At 38.6% G+C, this 25634-nt stretch overlaps 1 non-coding gene across 1 annotated transcript; it reads right to left on the reverse strand.

Moving 5' to 3' along the window:
* Positions 1–22587: 22587 nt before the first annotated feature.
* LOC112799448 (small nucleolar RNA R71) lies at positions 22588–22694 on the reverse strand. The gene has a single exon (XR_003201029.1). It is a non-coding gene; the product is annotated as a small nucleolar RNA R71 (small nucleolar RNA).
* Between the last annotated feature and the right edge of the window lie 2940 nt (positions 22695–25634).

Here is a 25634-nt window from a genome sequence, read left to right on the forward strand (position 1 = left end):
CAATTGTTCTGCACCAAGGTGATTAGTTGAGGCTTCAACTCAAAGTCATTTGCCTGAATATTTGGGGTGAGGATGCTGCTCCCATAATATCTAGGATTGGGGATAGTGTAAGAGGCCAACACCCTTCTTTCAGGCTGGGCATTGTTGCTCACTCCCTCTTCACGCACCTCAGCCTCCATGACTTGCAAAAATCACAAACAAAGCAAATGAAACATGAACATTCTAGTGCTAGAATGTGGTCAGAGGGTTAGGTGACACAATGTGTCAAACAGTTAATGTGCTTATAAAAAAAATAAAGAAAAACAAAGAAAAAGTGCTTAATCTAGACCACCACCTTACTTAATCATTGTTAATCTATTTCAATCTCCAGCAACGGCGCCAAAAACTTGATGTGTGGAAAACGATCCAACACAAAACTCACCAGCAAGTGTACCGGGACGCATCAAGTAATAAAACTCACGGGAGTGAGGTCGATCCCACAGGGATTGAAGGATTGAGCAATTTTAGTTCAGTGGTTGATTTAGTCAAGCGAATCAAGTATTGGTTGAGTGATTTTGTATCCAACAGTAAGTAAATGGCAGAAAATGTAAAGGGAGAGGGATGAATTGCAGAAATTAAAGAGAACTGAAAGTAAAGATGCGGAATCTTAAAGAACAAGAAATTAAATGACTGAAACTTAAAATGCAAGAAATGTAAATTGCAGTAACTTAAAGTGCAAGAAATATAAATTGCTTGAATAGAAAAAAGGGATTTGAGGACTGGGAATTCAGAATTTAAGCAAGGGAAATTAAATTGCAACAATTAACTAAACAAAAGATGAATTAAAATTGACTAGATCTCAAACAGCAAATGGAAATTCAAATTGCAGCAGTGGTTCATCAGAAGAACCAAAAGGAAAAGTGGATCTCAGAACTCCAGAGACTAGATAGCAAAGTCTAGACCTCAATTGCCTTCCCAGATCCAAGTTCACAAAGCAATTAACAAGAAATTAAAGATTGCAGCAGTGAGGAAATGAAATTTAGCTCAATTATAAACTAGGAAAAATCCAAGAGATCTTAAATGGAGAATGAGACAGAAATTCCTCAATTCTTCACACCCAAGATTCAAACAAGAAAAGTAAAAATGCTCAAGCAAGAACAAGAAAGAAGAGAGATCAATTCTCCTTCCCAATTCTCTCAGATCTCAGTTCAAAGCTCTCAAAGATTATGAAGTCTCCAAGGGTAAGAATTTAAAACTCAAAAGAAGGGGTTCTAATTACTTCAAACTATCTCCTATTTATACACTTTCTATTCTTGGATTTTGGAATGTGGATGGGCTTTTGATTTGGTGAAGAAATAAATTAAATTGGATTTTTAATCCAATTTTCAGCCCATGAGAAAGTAGCTTCCAGGAGGCTGCCATGCCCTTGTGGAGGGCAGAGCAGGGAAATTGTGTGATGAAGCCTCGTGCATGCGTGTGCTGCGTCAGGATGTTGCCCTGCCCTTGTGGAGGGTGATGGTATTTTTGTGGAAAAATAAATTTCCAACACAAAAATCCAACCGGCAAGTGTACCGGGTCGCATCAAGTAGTAATAACTCACAAGAGTGAGGTCGATCCCACAGGGATTGATGGATCAAGCAACTTTAGTGGGTGATTAGTTTAGTCAAGCTAACATTGAGGTGGAATTGAGTGAAATTGTAGCCAACATAAAGTAAATTTGTAGGAATTATAAAGTGCAGAAAGTAAATTGCATTGAAACATAAATAACAAGAAAGTAAAATAGCTGAAACTTAAATTGCAAGAAAAGTAAATTGCATGAAAAGTAACGGGGCTGGGGTGCTGGAAATTAAAATTCAACAAGAAAATGTAAAGAGCATTCAAGCAGAGAGCTAGAATATGAAATGGGATGCAGCAGATTTCAAACAGAAAAGTAAAAATGCTTGAAGAATTAAAAATAGAAAGCGATGCTTAATTTGCAGCAATTTAAAAGAAAGTTGAATATCTCAGGGAATCAATGAGACTAGAGAACAAGTCTAGATCTGAAGCCCTTCCTTGATTCAACAGAAAACAAATTTGCAGAAGAAAGAAGAAATGAAGTAGCAAATGAAAACTCAAATTCAACTATCAATTCTCTGAAATTATGCAGAAGAACAACCAAGAGAGATCTTAGACCAAGAAGGAAACAGAATTCCTTCACTTCTCAATCCAAGATTCAGATTTAACAAGGAAAATTAAAAGAGAGAGGGCTATCTACTACTACTACTCCCTAATGGAGCCAGCCTCCTCATCGAGCCTCTATTGATGCCTTTATATAGGCTTTACTAAATGAAAAAGGAAAATGAAATTAAAACAAATTACAAAAATGAAAATCCTAATTTAATTGATCCATGTGCCTTTAAGTGATGATGTGGGCTTTGCTTGCTTTGGATTTGAGGAGAAATGGGTTTGGTTGGCCTTGATTCAATTTGGAGAGGAATTGAATTTAAATGGAATTTTGGTTGAATTTTGGCCCATGAGTGCTTGCTCCCAAGAGGCTGCCCTGCCCTTGTGGAGGGCAGAGCAGGAAATGGTGTGTGCGGCCCTCATTGCGTGCGTGCTTGGTGCGTCAGGATGCTGCCCTGCCCTTGGGGAGAGCAGGGCAGTGGTGGCATGGTGCGTGCCATGCTTCCCTGGGCCGTGTCAAAGTGATGCACGCAAGCTCCCTTGTGTGTAGCGCTCCCCACTTCCCCTTAGGTGCTTGTGTTCGAACCTTGGTGAAAGCACTTGAGGAGCAATTTTTCCTTGATTTTTCATGAAGAGAGCACGACATTGCCCTGCTCTCCAAGAGGGCAGGGCAGAAAATTGAGCGCTACTTTGTTTTGGAGTGAGGCTCCAGCTTCGAGCCTTGGTGGAAGCACTTTGGTTTATTTTCGCTTATTTTTTGCCCTTAAAGATGCCTTTCGTTCCTACCACAATTGTACGCCAAATATGAATTTCTATATATCGTTGGAAAGCTCTGAATGTCAGCTTTCCAACGCAAGTGGAAGCACATCAATTGGACATCTGTAGCTCAAGTTATAGCCCTTTGAAGGAGGCATGGTCATGCTGTGAGCGCCCAGATTTTACCTTAGCGAAAATTCTTGCTTCCAACCTCACTTTGCATCACGATTCTGCCCTACCCTTGGCAAGAGCAGGGCAGTGTGTGCTGATTGCCTATTCTTCATTAATTTGGTCATGGGCCACGCTTTTAAAAGCGAGGCCTAAGCCTCCAAAGTGTGCTCCAACTTCAAAGTATGCTCCAAAGCTCTTTTTTTCCTCTTTTTTGTGCTTCTTTGCTTCTTTTTCTTCTTATTTCCTACAAGATTGATAAAATTAAAAGATCAAGGAAATCTTCCAATTAAGCACAAAAGAATGCAATATTTAAGCACTAATCATCAATTTCTTGTATGAAAAAGCATAGAAAAATAGGTATATGATGACTTGTCATCAGAGGGCAGGGCAGTGTTGCCATGGTACGCCTTGCCTTGCTGCCTGTGCGTCCATGTTGCACACCAAGTGCTCAAGCCCGTGCCAATTTGTGCGCTGGCCATGCACCAAGAAATGCTGCCCTGCCCTTGTGGAGGGCAGGGCAATGTTGCCAATGGGTGAAGTCCCAAGTTCAAAACTCGGTGGAGGCACACACTGCTCCTTTTTCCTTGGTTTTCTTGGCACCAAAGTAACGCCTAGTTCCTTGCTTCCTCATGGTGCTGTGTTCAATTCTTGGAGATTGAAAACAAGCTAAGTTTTGCTTGTTTTCCTTGTATTTGAGCGCTACTCCTTTCCTCCTTGTTCTTGGGTTCGAAACCCATAGGAAACAGTAGGAAGCAATTTCCTTTGAATTATTTTTCATGAAAGCCTGATATTGCTCTTGAGGAGGGCAGGGCAGAGTTTTTGCTTCCTTTGGTCCTTGGCATAGAATTGTGCTCCGCCCTTATTGTGGGCAGGGCAGTGATGCTTTTAAGGCTTGGTTCATTATGCTGCTTTCTTGGAGGGCAATGTGCTCTTGTGGAGGGCAGTGTTTACTTCTTCCTTCTATGTTACACCACACTTCTCCTTCCATGGCCACACTTCTTAAACCACGTTTTTATTCTTTTCTTCCTTTCTTCACCTACAAGAAATCAAAACAACCAATCAAAGTATCACTAAATTCACAAGGTTTATAAATCATCAAAAATTAATTAATTTTAGTTCAAACCTCATGATTTAGCATCAATTTAATGGTGGTTGTTTGATTTAAAGAAGTCATGCATTTTCATTCCAAATTACTTACTTAGGATGCAAGAAAGTGCATAAAGACTAGTGAAACAAGTGAAATTAGCTTGAAAATGGGTATATGATGACTTGTCATCACATGTGACGAGCTTCAAACTAACAAGGGTTGGGCATAGTGACAGACGCAAAAGGATCAATGGATCATATTCCAGCATGAGTGAGAACCGACAGATGATTAGTCGTGCGGTGACAGCGCACCTGGACCATTTTCACTGAGAGGATGGATGGTAGCCATTGACAATGGTGATCCACCAACATATAGCTTGCCATAGGGGGAACCTTGCGTACGTGAAGAAAAAGATAGGGGGAAAGCAGAGATTCAGAAGACAAAGCATCTCCAAAACTCCAACATATTCTCCATTACTGCATAACAAGTATTATTTAATTCATGCTCTCTTGTTCATTTGCAAGTCAACTGATAATTATAATTGATATCCTGACTAAGAGTTACAAGATAACCATAGTTTGCTTCAAGCCAACAATCTCCGTGGAATTCAACCCTTACTCACGTAAGGTATTACTTGGATGACCCAGTGCACTTGCTGGTTAGTGGTACGAATTGTGAAAAGTGTGATTTACAATATCGTGCACCAAGTTTTTGGCGCCGTTTCCAGGGATTGTTTATGTTTGAACAACTGACGGTGAATCTTGTTGCTTAGATTAGGAAAATTTTGTCTTTTGGGTCAGAGTCTTGTATTTTCTTTTCGAATTTTTTTTAAAAATATTATTTCTCTTTATCAATTTTTAATTTTTCTGTGAGTTTAGTGTCATGTTTTAAGTTTGGTGTCAATTGCATGCTTTTCTTTGTCTTTCAATTTCGAATTGCATGTTCTTTGTTCTTCCTTGATCTTCAAGTTGTTCTTGTCAATTTTTTTGTTTGATCTTTAGTTTTTCTTGTTTTGTGTCTTTTCTTGTTTTTCTTGTGCATTTTCAATTTTTTAGTTTTCAAAAAAATTTTATTTATATTAAAAATACCTTTTTTAAAACACGTTAAATTTCTAGCTTAGTTGGTTAGAGCATTGTTCTTGTGCTCTTGGTAATTGGGCATCTTCTTTTTAAAACTTTTCCAAAAATAATTTTTCTTTGATTAAATCTTGTGCCAAATTTTAAGTTTGGTGTTTTCTTGTAAATTTTTCTTTCGTTTTCGAAAATTCTATTTTGGTTTTCTAAAAATTTTAAGTTTGTTGTTCTTTCTTTTGTTCTTGTTGTTCTTGAGTCTTCTTTGTGTTTTGATCTTAAAATTATTAAGTTTGGTGTACCTTGGTGTTTTCCCTCCAAAATTTTCGAAAACAATGAGCATTGGATCTAAAAATTTTAAGTCTTTTGTCTTTTGTGTGTTCTTCTTTTTCATAACAAAATTCAAAAATAAAAAAATATTTTTTCCTTTAATTTTTCATAATTTTCGAATTGCTTGGTTTGACTTGGTCAAAATTTTTCAAATCATATCCTTTTAAGATTTTTAAAATCATATCTTTTTCAAAAATATCCTAACCACTTTCTCTGTCCTCACTTTTTCGAAAATCTTCATAAAATATTTTCAAATTTTTTTATTTTATTTATTTTTATTTTAGTTTTTATTTTATTTTATTTTATTATTTCAAAAATTTTTTTTATATAATAAAATAAATCCACGTCATCTCCCTTTCTCCATTATGGACCTAAGTGGAAATGAACAGTCCAGAAGGACTCTAGGGTCATATGCTAACCCCACTACTGCTTCATATGGGAGTAGTATCTGTATACCCTCCATCGGAGTCAGTACTTTTGAGTTGAATCCTCAGCTCATTATCATGGTACAACAAAGTTGCCAGTATTCCGGTATTCTACAGGAAGAACTTATAGAGTTTCTGGCACAGTTTTTACAAATTGCTGACACAGTACATGATAAAGAAGTAGATCAGGATGTCTACAGATTGTTACTATTTCCATTTGCTGTAAAAGACCACGCTAAGAGGTGGTTAAATAACCAACCTAAGGCTAGCATAAGGACATGGAAACAGCTATCAGAAAAATTCCTGAATCAATATTTCCCTCTAAAATGAATAACACAGCTAAGGCTGAACATCCAAGGCTTTAAACAAGGAGATAATGAATCCCTTTATGATGCCTAGGAGAGATACAGAGAGATGCTAAGAAAATGCCCCTCTGAAATGTTTTCAGAGTGGGTGCAGTTAGACATCTTCTATTATGGGCTTACAGAGAAAGCTCAGATGTCTTTGGACCACTCAGCTGGTGGATCTATACACATGAGAAAGACAATTGAAGAAGCTCAATAGCTCATTGATACAGTTGCCAGAAATCATCACTTGTACCTAAGTAGTGAACCTTCCAACAAAGAAGAGGCTAAAATAGTAACTGCTGAACTCAGTCCTGCAGAACAAGTTACTGAATTCAATCAGCAATTAGATTTTCTAACAAAATAGCTAGCCGAATTCAAGGAGATACTACAAGATACAAGAATGGCTAATATGAATATGGAAGTATAGTTGAAGCAAATAGAACAGTAGTTATCAAAACAAATAACAGAAGAGTGCCAAGCAGTTCAATTAACAAGTGGGAAGACATTAAATACCTCACTTCAAGGCAGCAGGAAACCAAGAAATGAACAAACTGCTACCCAAAATCCTTCTGAGGACAATAAGAGCCCAGAGAGGAATAATTCTGGTGCTCAAACGCCAGAAAAGGATGGAGAGCTAGCGTTAAACGCCCAACCCATGCTCAGTCCTGGCGTTCAAACGCCACAAACAGGCAAGTAGTTGGCGTTAAACGCCCAAGGGAAGCTCAGTTCTGGCGTTCAAACGCCAGAAATAGGTAAGGAGTTAGTGTTCCAACCCTGGCATTCAAACACCAATGAGGGATCAGACACATACAAGTGCTGATAGCAACCCCTCTAAAAAGGCTTCTCCAACCACATCTATAGGAAATAAACCTGCAGCAACTAAGGTTGAGGAATACAAAGCTAAAATGCCTTATCCTCAGAAACTCCGCCAAGTGAAACAGGATAAGCAATTTGCCCGCTTTGCAGACTATCTCAGGACTCTTGAAATAAAGATTCTGTTTGCAAAGGCACTTGAGCAAATACCCTCTTATGCTAAGTTCATGAAAGATATCTTAAGTCATAAGAAGGATTGGAGAGAAACTGAAAAAGTTTACCTCACTGAAGAATGCAGTGCAGTCATTTTGAAAAGCTTACCAGAGAAGCTTAAAGATACCAGAAGCTTCATGATACCATGCACATTAGAGGGTACTTATACCAAGAAAGCTCTATGTGATCTTGGAGCAAGTATAAACCTAATACCTACATCCACTATCAAGAAGCTTGGTTTAACTGAAGAAGTCAAACCAACCCGGATATGTCTCCAACTTGCTGATGGCTCCATTAAATACCCATCAAGCGTGATTGATGACATGATTGTCAAGGTTGGGCCATTCCCCTTTCCCACTAACTTTGTGGTGCTGGAAATAGAGGAGCATAATAGTGCAACTCTCATTCTAGGAAGACCTTTTCTAGCAACTGGACACACCCTCATTGACATCCAAAAAGGAGAATTAACCCTGAGAGTCAATGAGGACGAGTTTAAGCTGAATGTTGTCAAAGCTATGCAGCATCCAGACACCCCAAACGACTGCATGAGCATTGATATTATTGACTCTCTGGTGGAAGAAGTCAATATGACTGAGAGTCTCAAATCAGAGCTAGAGGAACCAGAGAGAATAATAGAACCTCTGAAATTCCCTCAAGAAGGGGAGAAACCTCCTAAACCCGAGCTTAAACCATTACCACCATCCCTAAAATATGCATTTTTGGGAGAAGGTGACATTTTTCCTGTAATCATAAGCTCTACCTTAGAGCCACAGAAAGAGGAAGCACTAATTCAAGTGCTGAGGATACACAAGACAGCTCTTGGGTGGTCCATCAGTGATCTTAAGGGCATTAGCCCAGCCATATGCATGCACAAGATCCTATTGGAGGATGACGCTAAGCTAGTGGTTCAACCACAGAGGCGGCTGAATCCAGCCATGAAGGAGGTGGTGCAGAAGGAGGTCACTAAATTACTAGAGGCTGGGATTATTTATCCTATTTCTGATAGCCCCTGGGTGAGCCCTGTCCAAGTTGTCCCTAAGAAGTGTGGCATGACAGTGGTTCATAATGAAAAAAAATGAACTGGTTCCTACAAGAACAGTTACAGGGTGGCGTATGTGTATTGATTATAGATGGCTCAATACAGCTACCAGAAAGGATCATTTTCCTTTACCATTCATAGACCAGATGCTAGAATGACTAGTAGGTCATGATTACTACTGCTTTCTGGATGGATATTCAGGTTATAATCAAATTGCAGTAGATCCCCAGGATCAAGAGAAAACAGCATTCACATGTCCATCAGGCGTATTTGCATACAGAAGGATGCCATTTGGTCTGTGCAATGCACTTGCAACCTTTCAAAGGTGCATGCTTTCTATTTTCTCTGATATGGTGGAAAAATTTCTGGAAGTCTTCATGGATAACTTTTCAGTATTTGGAGACTCATTCAGCTCCTGTCTTGACCATCTAGCACTTGTTCTAAAGAGGTGCCAAGAGACTAACCTGGTTTTAAACTGGGAGAAATGTCACTTTATGGTGACTGAAGGAATTGTCCTTGGGTACAAAATTTTGAACAAGGGAATAGAGGTGGATCAAGCTAAGGTAGAAGTAATTGAAAAGTTACCACCACCTGCCAACGTTAAAGCAATCAGAAGCTTTTTGGGGCATGCAGGATTCTATAGGAGGTTTATAAAAGATTTTTCAAAAATTGCAAAACCTCTGAGTAATCTGCTAGCTGCTGACACGCCATTTATCTTTAATAAGGAGTGTCTGAAGGCGTTTGAGACTCTGAAAGCTAAGCTGGTCACAACACCAGTTATTTCTGCATCAGACTGGACATTACCATTTGAACTAATGTGTGATGCCAGTGACCATGCCATTGGTGCAGTATTGGGACAAAGCCATGACAAGCTTCTACACCTCATTTGTTATGCCAGTCGTGTTTTAAATGACACACAGAAAAACTACACAACCACAGAAAAAAGTTACTTGCAGTGGTTTACGCCATTGACAAGTTTAGATCTTATTTAGTAGGATCAAAGGTGATTGTGTACACTGACCATGCTGCTCTTAAATATTTACTCACAAAGCAGGATTCAAAACCCAGACTCATAAGATGGGTGTTGCTTCTGCAAGAGTTTGATATAGAAATAAAAGATAGAAAAGGGACAGAGAACCAAGTAGCAGATCACCTGTCCCGAATAGAACCAGTAGAAGGGGCGTCCCTCCCTCTTACTGAGATCTCTGAAAACTTTCCGGATGAGCAAATCTTTGTCATTCAGGAAGTACCATTGGTTTGCAGACATTGCAAACTACAAGGCTGTGAGATTCATACCCAAAGAGTATAGTAGGTAGCAATCAAAGAAATTGATCTCGGATGCAAAGTACTATATGTGGGATGAACCATATCTCTTCAAGTGATGTGCAGACGGAATAATCCATAGATGTGTGCCTAAAGAAGAAGCATAGAAGATCCTCTGGCATTGCCATGGATCACAGTATGGAGGACATTTTGGAAGTGAGCGAACAATCACAAGAGTTCTCCAATGTGACTTCTACTGCCCTACTCTCTATAAAGACTCCCGAGAGTTTGTACGTAATTGTGACAGTTGCCAAAGATCTGGCAATCTGCCTCACGATTATGCCATGCCTCAACAAGGGATCTTGGAGATTGAGTTGTTTGATGCATGGGGTATTGTCTTCATGGGGCCTTTCCCACTATCATACTCAAACACTTATATTCTGGTAGCAGTGGATTATGTATCCAAATGGGTGGAGGCTATTGCAACACCCACTAATGATACTAAGACAGTGCTGAAATTCCTCCAGAAACACATCTTCAATAGATTTGGTGTCCCTAGAGTACTAATCAGTGATGGGGGCGCTTATTTCTGCAATAAACAGCTTTACTCTGTTATGGTTCGATATGGAGTTAGCCACAGGATGGCAACTCCATATCATCCATAGACAAATGGGCAAGCTGAAGTCTCTAATAGAGAACTTAAAAGAATCCTGGAACGGACTATGATTAACCAGAGAAGAGATTGGGTAAGAAGCTTGGATTATGCTTTGTGGGTATACAGAACAGCATTCAAGACTCCTATAGGGACTTCTCCATACCAGCTTGTGTATGGAAAAGCCTGTCACTTACCAGTGGAACTGGAACACAAGGCCTACTAGGCAACCAGATTCCTAAACCTTGATACTAAGTTAGCTGGAGAAAAACGATTGCTCCAGTTAAATGAGCTAGAGGAATTCAGACTCAATACTTTTTAAAATGCAAAAATTTACAAAGAGAAAGCAAAAAGATGGCATGATAAGAAGCTGACATCCAGAGTCTTTGAGCCAGGGCAGAAAGTTCTGCTGTTTAACTCTAGACTCAAATTATTTCCCAAAAAGTTGAAATCCCGGTGGAGAGGACCATATGTGATTACAGGTGTGTCACCATATGGATATGTAGAGCTTCAGGATAATGACTATAACAAAAAATTCATTGTTAATAGACAGAGAGTCAAACATTATCTTGAAAGCAATTTTGAGCAAGAATGCTCAACACTGAGACTTGATTAAAGCTCAGTAATAGTCCAGCTAAAGACAATAAAGAAGCGCCTGCTGGGAGGCAACCCAGCCATTAACAAAGCTTATTTGTCAATTAAATGATAATTTTATAGGTTCATATTAATTATCTTCAAGGTAAAATAGCAATTGATTGAGTTCACAAAGTTACAAAAGGATTCAGAGGATAAAACAGCAAAAAGAAGCTCACTGGTGCGAAAATGCCAGTAAAAGCTGTTTTGGGCGTTAAACGCCCAAAAGAAGCATCTACTGGGCGTTTAACGCCAGTAGGGATAGCCATTTTGGCGTTAAATGCCAGAATGGATACCATTCTGGGCGTTTAATGCCAGATTTGCAACATCCTGGGCGTTCAGAAAAATGTCCAGTGATAAAGGATTTTCTGGCATTTAACGCCAGCCAGAAGCTACAGCTGGGCGTTAAACACCCAAGAGAAGCAACAGATGGGCGTTAAACGCCCAAAACATGCAGCAGTTGGGCATTTAACGCCAGGATTGTGGGGAGAAGGTAACTTCGTTTTCACTTCAAATTTTTTCCATTTTTCATGTTTCAATTCATGATTTCTTGCATGAACATGTTACAAATTCTCACCTTTCAACTTCAAAATGCAAAAACAAATCTTAATCCTAAAAATATTTCTTCATTCTTCTTCAATCTCTTTTCAAATCTTTTTCAACTCATCATATCATCTTTTTAAAATTAGATTTATCTTTTTCAAATCCTCATCATATCTTTTGAATTTTAAAATTATATCTCTTGCATATCATATTTATCTTTTGCAAATCATATCTTTTATCATATCTTTTTCAAAATTTTCGAACCCACCCACCTCTCCTCCACAATTCGAAATTGCCTCTCCTTCTATTCCTCTCTCTTCCTTTCTTTTGCTTGAGGACAAGCAAACCTCTAAGTTTGGCGTGATCTTCCGTGATCACTGAGCTAAAACTCATCAAGATCATGGCACCTAAGGGAAATCAAACCACTTCAAGAGGCAAGAAAGAGAATGTTCCAAAACCACTTTGGAATCAAGAGAAGTTGTTAACCAAAGAACATGCAGACTATTACCACAAAATAATAGGTCTGAGATCAGTGATCCCAGAAGTTAAATTTGATCTGAAAGAAGATGAATATCTTGAGATCCAAGAGCAGCAGAATCAAGACAACATGATTTCCAAACTGCTTAAAGAACAAGAGAAGCAAGGGCGTGAACTGAAGGAACTGAAGCGTTAGAAGCTATCTCTTGAAGGGCCAAGCACCCCACAGACTAAAGGAGTATCCACCTCCCAAAATAAAGGTCGTTGAGTCCTAATCTTAGCCTTAACTCTGTGATAATTGTTCTTATTAGGAATTTACCTTAGAAGTTATATATGAGTAGTAGTAATTAATATCTCTATTTTGATTTTATCTCCAATTAAGCTATAATTTATTTTTCTCATCATCATCAAACATGAATAAAATAGCAGATTTTTAGAATAAGGAGGCAATATTTTTCGAGTTTTTAATAAGGAAAATTCTAATTATTTATATGTGGTGGCAATACTTTTTGTCTTCTGAATGAATGCCTGAACAGTGCATATTTTTTATATTGAATTTTATGAATGTTAAAATTGTTGGCTCTTGAAAGAATGATGAACAAGAGAAATGGTATTGATGATCTGAAAAATCATGAAATTGATTCTTGAAGCAAGAAAAAGCAATGAAAAAAAAGGGAGCAGCAGAAAAAGCCAATAGCCCTTTAAACCAAAAGGCAAGGGCAAAAAGGATCCAAGGCTTTGAGCATCAATGGAAAGGAGGGCCTAAAGGAATAAAATCCTGGCCTAAGCGGCTAAATCAAGCTGTCCCTAACCATGTGCTTGTGTTATGAAGGTCCAGGTAAAAAGCTTGAGACTGAATGGTTAAAGTCGTGATCCAAAGCAAAAGAGTGTGCTTAAGAACTCTGGACACCTCTATTTGGGGACTTTAGCAAAGCTAAGTCACAATTTAAAAAGGTTCACCCAGTTATGTGTCTATGGCATTTATATATCCGGTGGTAATACTGGAAAACAAAGTGCTTAGGGCCACGGCCAAGACTCATAAAGTAGTTGTGTTCAAGAATCAACATACTAAACTAGGAAAATGAATAATACTATCTGAATTCTGAGTTCCTATGGATGCCAATCATTTCTGAATTTCAAAGGATAAAGTGAGATGCCAAAACTTTTCGGAAGCAAAAAGCTACTAGTCTCGCTCATCTAATTAGAATCTGAGCTTCACTTAAAACTCTGAGATATTATTGCTTCTTGATTTCTTTTTTATCCTATTTTATTTATCTAGTTTCTTGGGGACAAGCAACAGTTTAAGTTTGGTGTTGTGATGAGCGGATATTTTATATGCTTTTTGGGGGTAATTTCATGTAATTTTTAGTATGTTTTAGTTAGTTTTTAGTATATTTTTATTAGTTTTTAAGCAAAATTTATATTTCTGGACTTTACTATGAGTTTGTGTGTTTTTCTGTGATTTCAGGTATTTTCTGGTTGAAATTGAGGGAGCTGAGCAAAAATCTGATTCAGGCTGAAAAAGGACTGCTGATGCTGTTGGATTCTGACCTCCCTGCACTTGGACTGAATTTTTTGGAGCTACAAGAGTCTAATTGGCTCGCTCTCGATTGAGTTGGAAAGTAGACATCCAGGACTTTCCAGAAATATATAATAGTTCATACTTTGCTCTAAGATAAACGACGTAAACTGGCGTTTAATGCCAGTTCCATGTTCCATTTTGGCGTTTAACGCCAGAAATATGTTGCAAATTGGAGTTAAAGGCCCAAAACAGGTTACAACCTGACGTTTAACTCCAGAAATAGCCAGGCACGTGAAAAGCTCAAGTTTCATCCCCAGCACACACCAAGTGGGCCCCAGAAGTGGATTTCTGCATTATCTATCTTAGTTTACTTATTTTTTGTATACCTAGGTTACTAGTTTAGTATTTAAACTTTTAGAGATTTATTCTATACCTGATGACATTTTAGATCTGAACTTTGTACTCTTTGATGGCATGAGTCTCTAAACTCCATTGTTGGGGCTGAGGAGCTCTGCTGTGTCTTGATGAATTAATGCAATTACTTCTATTTTCTATTCAAACACGCTTGTTTCTATCTAAGATTTTCATTCGCACTTCAATATGATGAATGTGATGATCCAGGACACTCATCACCATTCTCAACCTATGAACGCGTGCCTGACAACCATCTCCGTTCTACATTAGATTAAATGAGTATCTCTTGGATTCCTTAATCAGAGTCTTCGTGGTATAAGCTAGAATCCATTGGTAGCATTCTTAAGAATCAGGGATTGAATGAGGGCGTAGTGACAGATGCAAAAGGATCAATGGATCCTATTCCAGCATGAGTTAGAACCGACAGATGATTAGCCGTGCGGTGACAGCGCACCTGTACCATTTTCACTGAGAGGATAGATGGTAGCCATTGACAATAGTGATTCACCAACATATAGCTTGCCATAGGAGGAACCTTGTGTGCGTGAAGAAGAAGACAGGGGGAAAGCAGAGATTTAGAAGACAAAGCATCTCCAAAACTCCAACATATTCTCCATTACTGCATAACAAGTATTATTTAATTCATGCTCTCTTGTTCATTTGCAAGTCAACTGATAATTATAATTGATATCCTGACTAAGAGTTACAAGATAACCATAGTTTGCTTCAAGCCAACAATCTCCGTGGATTCGACCCTTACTCACGTAAGGTATTACTTGGACGACCCGTGCAATTGATGGTTAGTGGTACGAATTGTGAAAAGTGTGATTTACAATTTCGTGCACCAACCGTCTCAAGGACAGAAGCAAGTGGAGAAGACTTTCACACCTCCTTTGTCGTATCCTCAAAGCTTCAACAAAGAGACCAAAGGTCAACACTTCCCCAAATTCCTTGAAGTCTTCAAGAAATTGGAGATTAATATCCCTCTGGAAGAAGCATTAGAGCAGATGTCTCTTTTTGCAAAGTTCTTGAAAGTGCTTATCAATAAAAAGAGAAGTTGACAAGAGAAGGAGACTGTGCTTCTCACAGAGGAATGTAATGCCATGATTCAAGGGGGTATTCCACCAAAGCTTAAAGATTCAGGGAAGATGACCTTAGACAAAGCTCTCTATGATCTTGGTGCTAGTATCAATTTGATGCCCTTATCAATGATGAGAAAGCTTGCCATAGAGGAACTCAAGCCTACCAGGATGTCTTTGGTGATGGCCGACAGATCAATCAAGACACCCAATGGCATTGTGGAAAACTTATTGGTGAAGGTTGGAGAGTTTATCTTCCCTGCAGACTTTGTGATTTTGGATACAGAAGAGGAAGGAAATAATTCAATCATCCTGGGAAGGCCATTTCTAGCCACAGCAAGAGCTATTATTGATGTGGAAAAGGGAGAAATGATCTTCAGAATGCACAATGAGCAAATGGTCATCAATGTTTTCAAAGAAATGCAACACCTTCCTGAGCAAGAAGATTACATGAGAGTAGATATGATAGAGAGTTTGGTGGAGGAAATGTTGGAAGCCAACCATCATGAGAAACAAGAAAAAGGAGGGGAAGAAGATTAGGGAACAAGGGAAGCACAAGTAGCTGAAATTTCAATTAAGAGAGAGGTGAAACAAGACAAGAAGGAAGAAGTACCAAAACAAGAATTGAAGCCTCTCCATATTCATCTCAAATATGCATTCCTTGGCACAACAGATAGCTTTCCAGTGATCATAAACTATTCCTTGACTGAAGAAGAAGAAGGAAAGCTCCTCAATGTACTAAAGGCTCACAAAGATGCATTAGGATGGACCATTGATGACTTGAAGGGTATTAGCCATGTAGTTTGTATGCATAAGATCCTTTTGGAAGACAATTTCAAACCAGTGGTTCAACCACAAAGGAGGCTAAATCCCACAATGAAGGAAGTTATCCAGAAGGAAGTAATGAAGTTATGGAATGCAGGGATTATCTATCTTATCTCTGGCAGCTCATGGATAAGCCCAGTTCAAGTAGTACCAAAGAAAGATGGGATGATAGTTGTTGTTAATGAGAAGAATGAGCTCATTCCCATAAGAACTGTGATGGGATGGAGAATGTGTATTGACTATAGGAGGCTGAATGATGCCACACGCAAAGATCACTTTCCTCTCCCCTTCATTGACCAAATACTTGAGAGGCTAGCTGGTCATACGTACTACTGCTTCCTTGATGGATATTCTGGCTACAATCAAATAGTGGTTGACCCCATGGATCAAGAAAAGACATCCTTCACATGTTCCTTTGGAGTTTTTGCATACAGAAGGATACCATTTGGATTGTGTAATGCTCCAGCAACATTTCAAAGATGCATGCTATGAATCTTCTCAGATATGGTAGAAAAATTTATTGAAGTTTTCATGGGTGACTTCTCTGTTTTTGGTGACACTTTTATTGCTTGCTTGCATCACCTTACCCTTGTCTTGAAATGGTGCCAAGAAACTAATTTGGTTTTAAATTGGGAGAAATGCCATTTTATGGTGCCCGAAGGGATTGTTCTTAGTCACAAAGTTTCAAGAAAAGGGATAGAAGTTGACAAGGCAAAGGTAGAAATCATAGGGAAACTTCCCTCACCAACTAATGTGAAGGCTGTTAGAAGTTTCTTAGGACATGCTGGATTTTATAGAAGATTTATCAAGGACTTCTCAAAAATAGCCAAACCATTAAGCAATTTGTTGATGGTTGATAATCCTTTTGTTTTTTATGAAAACTGTCAGCATGCCTTTGACACTTTAAAAACCAGACTCACCACTGCACCAATTATCACATCCCCAGATTGGGGATCACCCTTTGAACTCATATGTGATGCAAGTGACATTGCAATTGGTGCTATGTTGGGACAAAGGAAGGGGAACTTGCATCATGTCATCTATTATGCAAGCAAAGTATTGAATGAAGCTCAAAAAAATTACACCATAATAGAGAAGAAATTATTGGCTGTAGTTTATGCATTTGATAAGGTTAGATCATACTTGATTGGTTTTAAAATTGTAGTTTATACTGACCATGCTACCCTTAAGTATTTGATGTCAAAATAGGATGCTAAACCAAGACTTATCCAATGGATATTGCTTCTACAAGAGTTTGACATTGAAATAAAGAATAGGAAGGGTAGTAAAAGCCAAGTTGCTGATCATCTATCAAGATTGCCACAAGAAACAATCCAAGAAGCCTCAGATCCAGTGAATGAAAGCTTCCCAGATGAACACCTTTTACAGATTCAACAAGCCCCTTGGTTTGCAGACATTGCAAACTATAAGGTTGGAAGGAAGATTCCCAAGGAATTCACCAAGCAACAAGTGAAAAAGCTACTTAATGAAGAAAAGAAATTTCTATGGGATGAACCATTTTTATTCAGAAGATGTTCAGATTGGATGATAAGGAAATGTGTTCCTTAAGGTGGGATGAGAAGCATATTGTGGCACTGTTATGGTTTAGCCTATGGTGGACATTTTGAGCCAGAAAAAATAGTAGCCAAGGTACTTCAAAGCGGATTTTATTGGCCTACCATATTTAAAGATGCTAGAGAGATTGTTCATCAGTGCAATGAGTGCCAAAGGGGTGGAGGATTAACAAAAAGAAGTGAGATATCTCAGAACTCTATCTTGGAGGTAGAACTCTTTGATTTACGGGGCATTGACTTCATGAGCCCTTTTCCTCCTTCATACTCTTTCAAATACATACTTGTAGCAGTGGAATATGTCCCAAAGTTGGTAGAAGCTATAGCCACAACCACATGTGATGCACAAGTTGTCCTTCAATTCCTAAAGAAGCACATATTCACTAGGTATGGAGTACCTAAGGGTCTAGTTAGTGATGGTGGCAGCCATTTCTGCAACAAGCAGATGGAAAAACTACTTCACAAATATGGGGTGATGCACAAAACAGCCACACCATATTACCGACAGAGCAATGGCTAAGCAGAGCTTGCTAATAGGGAATTGAAGAGGATTTTGGAGAAGACTGTCGGAGCAACCAAGAAAGATTGGGCCAGGAAGTTAGAAGATGCACTCTGGGCATATAGGACAGCATTCAAAACTCCTATTGGGAAGTCTCCTTTTCAGCTGTGGTATGGCAAGTCTTGTCACCTCCCTGTAAAGCTTGAACATAAAGCTTTTTGGGCCACTAAACTCCTCAACCTTGATTCTCAAGCAGTAGGGGAGAAGAGGTTGCTACAACTAAATGAGTTGGATGAGTTTAGGCTAGAAGCTTATGAAAGTGCCAAGATATACAAAGAAAAAGCTAAGAGGTGGCATGACAAGAAGATTGCAAAGAAGGAGTTCAAACCAGGACAGCAAGTACTCTTATATAACTCCAGGCTTAAGTTTTCCCTGGTAGGCTCAAATCCAAATGGACTGGCCCATATTTGGTGACAAAGGTTTTTCCTTATGGAAGTCTTGAATTGCTAGATGAAGTAACAAAGAGTCATTTCACAGCAAATGGTCACAGGGCAAAGCATTACTTGGGAGGCCAATGGGACAAAGAAAAGGATGTCCAGAACCTTAATTGAGCAAGAATGAAAGATGTCAAGCTAATGACAATAAAGAAGCGCTTGTTAGGAGGCAACCCAACCTGAGGTAGTTTTCTTTTCCATCCATTTCAATAAAAAGGTTAATTAGTTTTATCTGTAGTGCAAGGAGCTAAGTTTGGTGTTGCACACCAAAACAATTTAATTTAAGGGAGAATGAAGGATGCTAAGTTTGGTGTTCCACCAAAAATCTCATTTGAAACATATTCTCATCTTCTGCATAAAGGTTTACTAGCTCTAAGCAAGCAGACAAACTATTTAACCATTGCCTGTTTCTATCTTAGCTTTATAACCTTTAGCAAAGACAAAAGAATTCATAAATGGTTAGCTTGTTGCATCAGAAACATTAGCAAAGAATTAAGTTGGATGTTCCCACACCAAAGTAATTCTGAAAGCCATACTCAATTCATGCATACTAACCATTTGTTTAAGGGATTAAGAAGCAAGCAACTTTTGAGGATTATGCAGGAAAATAACCAATAATTGAAGACAGAATGCATTATGACTCAAAAAGGGACACAACAGAAGGAAGAATGAAAAGCTGCAACCCAACAGGTTGTATTTGCATCTAATCCCTGTTGCTGAGAAATATTTAAAAAAATTGGGAATCCTTATATGTCTGACTAAAGTGTTCATTTGGTTGTATATGGAAATGCTTGCCATGAATGCTGATCTGCATAATGTTTGTCATCCATCATTAGCTTGAATTTTGTGTTATTTCCTTGCTGTTTGAAAAAAAGGAAAAGGTTTGAAATAGAAAGTGAATGTCCAATGTTGTAGAAATGTGAATGAAAGTTAGTGGTGGTATTTGCTTGATTTAATGAATAACTCATAAAATAAATACTGCATAATAATATGATTCCTTGAAGTATGAACTAGCTTGCTATTACAAAGTCTGCTATTAATGAAATTCCCTTGGGAAAGAATCAAAGCAAAAAAAGAAAAGAAAGAGAAAAGCCAAGGATTGGCAAAGAAACAAATAATAAGGCTAGACACCAATAGCTTGGACGCTAGGACATATGCCTGTGGTGTTTGTGTACTAGGATATACTTGGACAAGTAAGTTCTGAGGAGTATTTTGAAACTTGGCCACTTAGATCAACTGATTTGGGATTGCCAACTAAAAGTCCACTATCAAGAGTAACCTAGCTACAAAACACTTAGTGATCCAAAGAAATGCTAGGCATCAATGCTCCTAGGAAGAAAATGTGAGCGATGTGTTTGTGGTGAAGAGATGTTGAGCAAAATAAAGCCAAAGGATGCTGCAACATTTGCCACCAAGCTTTCAATGAGTAATAAGCTCTCTAAGCAAAATAAGAGAGGAAAAGTTAGCAAGGGATCAAGCAAATGAAAAGCATTGTATCAGCAATCTTAGTGAACCTTTGGGGAAAAAATTTTCTATATAGCAGCAAGTAATAAATGAGCTACCATTGATCTGCATAAAACCCCATGAACCAAGTTCAATTATCTGCTAAATAAGAACATGCATACTTTTCTGTTTCATTTTATCTTCTCTTATGTTTAGTGCTTGCTTGGGGACAAGCAAGGTTTAAGTTTGGTGTTGTGATGACAAGTCATCTTATGCTAGCTTTTCAAGCATTTTTTACTTATTTCATTAGGTTTCATGCACTTTCTTTCATTGTAAGTAAGTGGTTTGGAGTGGAATTGCATGGTTTTGTTGAATCAATCAACCATCCTTTATTTGACACTAAATCATGAGGTTTAAGCTAAAATTAATTAGGTTTTGAATGATTCACAAACCTTGTGAATTTGGTAATACTTTGATTGGTTATTTTGATTACTTGTAGGTGAAGAAGAGAAAGAAACAAGGAAAGTGTGGCCTAAGGAAGAAGAAAAGCGTGGGCTATGGAAGAAGGAAAGTGTGGTACATCAAAGGAGAAGCTATAGCACTCTCTCAAAGAGCTCAGCGCTCTCTATGAGAGTCCTACTCAAGGCCAAGAAAGCAAAGCAAGGAATGCTGTGCTCTCCTTGTTAACCGAGCACCAAAGAAGCAAGGCAAAAATCACAATGATCGGTTAACACAGTTAACTTTATCGGGCTCCATCCAAATTAAATCCAAGGTGTAATGTTTACTAGTGAAGGCCACAAGGTTTGAACCCATGAGCCAAGGGACCAAGAGAAGTGCTCCTTGCAAGGAAAATAAGCAAAAATTGGCTGAAATGCATTCACTGGGGTTCGAACCAAGGAGCTAAGGAGCGCTACCTTGGGTTATTCTCCAAAATTGGAGATGAAGTGCTCCCAGCAAGCCTCGAAGGGAGGCTTCCATCTCAAGCAAAGAGCGCTCAGCTCTCCCCACTCACCGAGCGCTGTTGACACGGACAAGGGGCTGGGAGCGCAACAAACTTAGCAATTTGACACAGCCAAAGGAGCTTGGTGCGCAAGACTTGGCAAGGCTTGGATGCTGCGCTCTTGCCATTAACCGAGCGCTACCCTGATGCATGTCCAAGGAGCTTGTCACACAAAATTTGAAGGCCAAGGCAAGGGGGATGCTGCGCTCACTCCACCAACGGAGCATTGCTCTGGGAGTGTGACCCATGGTCCAAATTCAACTAAAAAGTCAATTTAATTAAATTATTCACCAAATTAAAAAGCCCACTCCAAATTCTAAAACCCAAAAATAGGAAGTGTATAAATAGAAGTTAGTTTGATTTAGAAAAAAAAAACTTTTCTTTACCTTTTCTTACCTTTTAGGATTTTTAGACACTTTTAATTTTCATCGGAGAGCAGAATTTGAGATTTGAGCTTTGGGTTTGGGAATTGGAAGAGAGAATTGAGTTTTCTTCTTCTTTGTTCTTACTTCTACAGTCTTCATTCTTTTTTTTTTTAATCTTGGATTGAGAATTGAAGGAATTCTGTTTCATTCTTGATCTGAGATCTTTCTTTGTTTACTTTCTACATAATTTCAACGAATTGTGATTTGGATCTAAGTTTCCTTTACTGTTTTCATCTCTACTTCTTTTGCAATTGTTCTCTGTTGGATCAAGGAAGGAATTGAGTTCTAGACTTATTCTCTAGTCTCATTCAACCCCTGAGATCTTCAACTTCTCTCTTAGTTATTGCAATTGAACTTAATTTGCCTTCTGTTTTGCTTCTTCAAGCAATTCTTCTTTTCTGTTTAGATCTGCGGCATTTTAATTCACCCTTCACTTCTCTGTTGATTGTCATTTACTTTCTCTTAATTAATTTTTGAAATCCCAACTCCCAAAGCCCTTTATGATTCAAGCAATTTACATTTCTTGCACTCTAAGCTTCAGCTATTTACATTTCTTGCAATCTAAGATTCTATCATTTATATTACTTGCACTTTAAGATTCAGCTTCTTTACTTCCTTTGCCCTTTAATTTACAGTCAGTTATCCCTCTCCCTTTAAATTTCATACAATTTAGCTTCTGTTAGATACAAATCACTCAAATCAACACTTGTTTTCTTGACTAAATCAACCACCTAACTAAAATTGCTCAGTCCTGCAATCCCTGTAGGATCAACCTCACTCATGTGAGTAATTACTACTTGATGCGACCCGGTACACTTACCGGCTAGCTTTTGTGAATAGTGAATCGGGCTCCCTTGAGGATTATTCCCATTCACTGTCACCACCAATCCGTGACCATCATTCTCCAATCAACAAGGAGACTTTATATTCATCTGTGGGGAGTACTGAATTCTCTTTGAGTGATTCAGGTGACACCGTTATGGCGGACCCACCTCGAAGGATCACCTTGAAGGAAGTTGGAGCTCCCGATCTTAATTTGATACCACCTCAAATTCTGTATCCGGCCTTGGATCCGAATTTTGAGCTTAAGTCTGGCACAATTAACTTGCTCCCCAAGTACAATGGACTGCCTGGGGAGGATCTTCTGAAGCAGCTTAAGGATTTCCAAGTTGCATGTGCAACTGCAAGAAGGCATGGCGCGGATGAAGCCGCAGTGTTGGTCTTCGCTTTCCATTTCTCTTTGGAGGGAAAAGAGAAGGAGTGGTTTTATACTTAGTCGGGTGAAGTTAGATCCAATTGGGACATGTTGCAAAAAGAATTTTTGGAGAAGTTCTACCCTCCCCAGAAAACAGACAAGCTGCGAAGAGAGATCTCTTGCATTGTGCAACGAGATGGGGAGACTTTGCATGAATATTGAGAGAGATTTAAGAAGTTTCTAGAGGCTTGCCCTCACCACCGAATTGATGAGTTGGTTCTGATAAGTTATTTCTGTCAAGGAATGCACCACCAAGACAAGCTTCTCCTAGATGCCGCGAGTGAAGGATCTTTGACCAAGAACAAGACCGCCACAAAAGCTTGGGAAGTTATATTGGACCTAACAGACTCAACTCAACACTCAAGAGCAAGGAGCCCACAACCAAAAGCCTTGAGTGAGGTTTCTCCCTCCGGAGATGCAATTTTGACTAAGTCCCTCGGTGAGATGACAATTTTGTTGAGGCAAATCACCCAAGGGCAACAAATCCCTCAAGCGTTGATAAATGCTCCACCCCAACCTCCACGGATAGAAGGGCCATCAAGGATATGTGGTATTTATGCTTGCAATACTCATTACACCGATGAATGCCCTCAAATTCAAAAGGACACTACATTGGCGGTTGCTAACCCTTACCTGCAAAGACCCAATTACAACCAAGGATCTTACCCACAAGGATCTAATCAAAACCAAGGGTGGAGAGATAACTCAAATCAAAGGTGGAACCAAGCTCCCCAAGCTTAACCTAACCAAAATGCTCAATTCTACTACCATCAATACTGATGTGGCGGAAATTGGCCGATTAAGAATTTATAGAGAAAACAGCGTTGTAAGTACAGTTCTCAACCGACTAAAATCCGTTTATCAATTTAGAAGGGGTTATAAAAAAATTTGGAAATAAAATACTGGGAGTATGAATCCCAGGTCGTCTCCCAACGAGTTGCAGAAAGAGTGCTATTTTATTAATCATAGGTTTTCCAAGAAAGTTTTGAGTTGAGAAACAGAGAAATAAATAATAGTAAATTCAGATAAAAGCCTTGACCAGGAGAAGATTAAATGGAAGTTCTATCCCTGTTGAACTTTCACAAGTGTAATAATAAAAGGGTTGTTATCCTACTTAGTTATCCCTTTTAGTTATCCCTTATATAATAAGGGAAAGTCAAGTAACTCTCAAACTAATCCTATCGCTTGCATTCTAATCCTTTCCTAAGAAAGGATTAAAGTCGAAAACAGGAAAATTAGCCAACAACTTCCAAATAATATTAACACTTGAGTATTCCAACTGAAGGTTTTCCTTTTAATCAACTCCCAATCAAGTTAGGGAACTACTCTATTATCATGAATATAACTTTCACAAAATTAAGAGAAGAATAAAAAGAAGACATGATAATTAATAACTAAAAATCAATTAAAAGTAAAAATGACTCTTTGCATTAATAAATCCCAAAATCATGAACATACTTATCTAAACATAATCAATGGGCAATAAAAGAGTAAAGGAATAGAGAAACAAACTAGAATGAGGAAGCTCAAACTAGAATGAATCTTTTCAATATCCAAAGTAAAGCAATAAAACTCTAGAACTATGAATATGAAGAAAACCTAGAGGAAGAAGTAGAATTCTCTCTCCAGATTCAAAACTAAACTAAACCTAGCCCGAAATCGCCCCCATCGATTTCTGCAATTTTTGCAGGTCATGCATGTCACGCGTGTGTGCCAGGTGCGCGCGCGCATCGATTGTGCTTTTTGCTTGTTACGCGTGCGCGCCAGGTGCGCGCCTGTGCCGCTCCTTGCTGGTCAGCTTCTTTATTTCCTTGCGTTCCTTCCATTTTTGCAGGCTTCCTTTCCATCATCTAAGTCATTCCTGCCCTATAAAGCCTGAAAATACTTAACGCACAAATCACGGCATTGAATGGTATAATGGGAAATTAAAAATATATAATTTAAATGTATAGGAAGCAAGTTTTCAACCATAGAATAAAATTAGGAAGGAATTGTAAAATCATGCAAATTATATGAATAAGTGAATAAAGAGTTGATAAAAACCACTCAAATTAGCACAAGATAAACCATAAAATAGTGGTTTATCAAATACCCACAAGGTCAACCACAATACCAACAACCATACCAGCAACCCTCACAACCTCAACCTCAAGTGAAGTATCAACATCCAAATAGTAGATCTAATCCTTCTCAAGTTAACCAAGCCCCTCCTTCCAATCAATCCAACATGAATGACACAATTCACACCTTCATGCAAGAATAAAGAGAGTTCCATAAGAAACAAGATGCTTACATGGCTACAATAGCCGAAGCCCTTACCCGTTTAACCCTCCCTCCTCAAACCACACAAAGCACCCAACAAGCTTCAACCTCAAGTAGTTTGCCCTCACAACCTCAACCCAATCCTAAAGGAAGCATAAATGCCATTACTCTTAGAAGTGGTACTAAGTTGGATAAGAATGTGGCTATACCTTCAAAGTTGAGTGAGAAGACAAACAATGAGAAGGTAGAAGATGAAGTGGAGGTGATGAAGGGTGAAGATGAAAATGTTGATAAGGGTAAGGAAGAACCACCAAAGGTCAAGGAGCCAAAGAGAAAGACCTTGCTTGAAGAGCCCTTACCCATTCCATTCCCAACTTTGCCCAAGAAAGCAAAGAAGCAAGAAGATCTTGACCCCACTTTGGTGGAAGTTTTTGAAAAAAATGAAGTTACCATCCCTCTCTTTCAAGCCATTCAACAAGTGCCAAAATATGCCAAGTTCCTCAAGGATGTGTGCACTCACAAAGACAAGCTTGGCAACCTCAACAAGAAGCCGGTAGATGATTCTATCTCCTCCTTACTTCCTGAAAAATGCAATGATCCCGGCCCATGTTTGGTGACTTGTTTGATTGGTGGGATTAAGTGATGCCAGGGCATCTTGGTCAGTTTCACTGACCTTTTCTTTATTATTTTAGGGTAATTTCATGCAATTTCTTAGTAAATAAGCAAGTTTTAGACTAAAATACAATGACACCTTGATTCAAGCACTTATTGTAAATTTTACATGATTTCATGAGGATTAGGCAGGAATTAAATGATATAATTGATGATGCATAATCTCATGACTTGGAACAGAGCTTTGATGCACTTTAATTGCTTGATTTTAG

Source organism: Arachis hypogaea, chromosome 4 (assembly GCF_003086295.3).
Source record: "Arachis hypogaea cultivar Tifrunner chromosome 4, arahy.Tifrunner.gnm2.J5K5, whole genome shotgun sequence".
NCBI lineage: Eukaryota > Viridiplantae > Streptophyta > Magnoliopsida > Fabales > Fabaceae > Arachis > Arachis hypogaea.